The sequence below is a fragment of the Meles meles genome, chromosome 8 (assembly GCF_922984935.1).
Source record: "Meles meles chromosome 8, mMelMel3.1 paternal haplotype, whole genome shotgun sequence".
In the NCBI taxonomy this organism is placed as follows: Eukaryota; Metazoa; Chordata; class Mammalia; order Carnivora; family Mustelidae; genus Meles; species Meles meles.
In genome coordinates this window covers 102,098,572-102,101,505 of record NC_060073.1, presented here as the reverse complement: position 1 = coordinate 102,101,505, position 2,934 = coordinate 102,098,572, and positions in this window count along the sequence as shown.

Here is a 2,934-nt window from a genome sequence, read left to right as displayed (position 1 = left end):
ACAGAGAAAGAATAATTCATGTCAGACCAAAAGACTGCTTTCAGTCGGCTTCACGCAGCCTTTTTTCCAACAGCTCTGGGCCAAAATGCATGTAGAATCTTGAGCTGAACTATCCATCACATTTCCCTAGCCTTTCAATTAATGACACTGCAATCAGATCGATAGAATGTAATAAGAAAAGAGCTTTGCATTTCTATACCTATTAATTCGTTGAGAAACTCCAGCAGTAAGACGTGACTTGAAAGGAAAAACACTCAAAGAAAATGAATTCTCTTAGCATACTGAGCAATGACACCCTGACCCAAAAGTGAACGTGGGCGTTTCCACCTTCCAGCCAGGGTTATTAGGACCCGAAGATCAGATTGTTTGTCGGGAGCAAACGTACTCTTTTCCACCAGATTCTCTGTAGTGCACACTTACACCACCACAGGGCATTGTCACACAGGTCAGTCTGGGGAACTGGGGAACAAATACCTTTGAAAGGCGAGTCAGAGAATAGGTTGGGGCCGTCGTTGCTCGGCACTGCCAAATTCGTGATCTTAGTTTTTCTAGGGCATTCTGCCCAGAGGAATGGGTTTTAGAAAGCGTAGGGTAGGGGAAGAATGATCAGAAGTCTAATTGAGTTTGGCCCCATCCCGAATCACTGCCTCGGTCTGAGACCATGTGAACCATGACAGAGAACAACACAACAGAGTCGGCCCTCTCCGTGGTTATCACCAGTGACGGAGGACCGGGCAGGCGAAGTAGGAGTTCTCTATGGGAAGGATGAGGCAAAAACAAACAAAAAAAAGACTGTCCTGCAGGATCATGTGCACATCTAGACCTTAATGTCACTAGAGGTGAAGCAACAGTGACTTCAAGAACTCAGAAGCAGAGAAAAGAGGGGCAGTTGCCAGGAACGGGGGAATGGGGAACACAGGTTAAGGAGACTGTATTGCATAGGAGACTATGCTTAAGGAGACTGTATTGTGTACTTGAAATTTGCCAAGAGAGTAGACCAAAGTGTCCTTATCACACACACACACACACACACACACACACAAATGGTATGTGAGGTAGAAGATGTCTTAATTACCCTGATGGTAGGAAACTTCCACAGTGTACACATTATTTGCCAATTAAACCTCATAAAGTCAGGGGGGGGAAAAACCGTAATTTCAGTCCGAAGATGTAGACCGTACTACATGCGGGTTCCAACAGGGTTCGCTCAACCACGGGTTGGTTGGTGGTTGGTATCCTAGAAAAAATAGGCCTCTTAACCAAACAAGCTAGAGTTTGAATCTCAGTTGTACTGGCATACCTGTTAGCATCTCTGAACCTTAGGTTTGTGTTAGTAAAACACAGATATTACTGCTTAACTCAAGGGTGGCTCTGAGGCTAAATGAGAGCACGCGTGCAAAGCACATCAGACGAGGTAAACCTTTCTCTTCCCACCTTTCAGATTCTGCACATAAAAGAGTAATAAAAATATAAGCTTATTGCACAGACTGAATGAGATAATATCAGGATGCTCTATAAACTGTTCCAAAATATAAAACAAAAGAGGGGTAGGAGTACTAGTAGTAGTAGTAGTAGTAGTAGAAAATAACTCTAAAGATTAAAAAAAAAAAGATTTTATTTATTGGACACACACAGAGAGAAATCACAAGTAGGCAGAGAGGCAGGCAGAGAGGGGGTAACAGGCTCCGCACTGAGCAGAGAGCCCGATGCTGGACTTGATCCCAGGACTCTGAGATCATGACCTGAGCTGAAGGCAGAGGCCCAACCCACCGAGCCACCTCGGCGCCCCAACACTAAAGCTTTTTAAAACCGAATACATCATTCAGTGTAAGGCACGAAAGATGAATAATGTAGTCCAGTACCTTGCCATGGGTGTCAAACCCATTGGGGAGTATCCACAGTCATGTCTACTGAAGGAGGCGTGCCACGTGCCTTGGTCACTACCAGCCTGCCTTCCAGTGGACTCTCCCTTAGTGGCATTGCTTCCGCATAGGAAATTAGGATGAAATCACGGGATGGGATCTAGCGATGTGTCAGAGACACCTGTGCTAAGAGGTAAGACTATACTACTTAGGGGACACCTGGGTGGCTTAGCCGGTTAAGCCTCCAGCTCTTGATTTTTGCATCAGGTCATGATCTCAGGGTTCTGGGATTGAACCCCACATTCACCCTCAGTGTGGAGCCTGCTTAAGATTCTTGCTCTCCCTCTCTCTCTGCCTCTCCTCCCCCACTTGCATATGCTTTCTCTTTCTCCCTCTCTCTCTTAAGTAAATAAACAAATAAATCTTTTTAAAAAATCACTGTTCAGTATTTTCTGTGTTTATAATACATGGAGAAAGGATCTAATTATTCATTGGATAAATATGTGTATGTTGATAAGATATACATGAAGAGCACTCTAGGTAGGAAGTATAAAAAGAAAGATTTGGCCCTCCAAGAGCTTAAAGCTCAGAAAAAAAAATTTTTAATCATAAAATGAAAATAATCGCAAAGTGTTAAGTGAGAAAAGGACTGCAGGTCTTGGCGTAAATTTTGTGGTAACTGGCATTTGGCATCTGCAGTACCAGAAGTATTTGTGAAGGACCCTTTTTATTACTTTGTCATGACAGTTATTATCTAATGAAATGAGACAGTAGATGAGGGAGCTTAAAATAGTTGCTACAAACATGAAGCTCTATGAAGACGTCAGGCTCATTATCTATGCATGGCTTGGATGAAAACATTGGGAGGCTTCTAAAGACTAAAAATCTGTTTCACTAGCTATGGTTAACCAAAGAGGATATCTGCTGCTTTTTAGGGAAATAATAATGATAATGATAATAATGACGATGGTGATGATGATGATGATAATAATAACAATAATAATAATAGCCACTACTTACATAGCACTTAAGCAGTGCCCAGAAATGTGCTAAGTGTTTTGGGCCTGGTAAC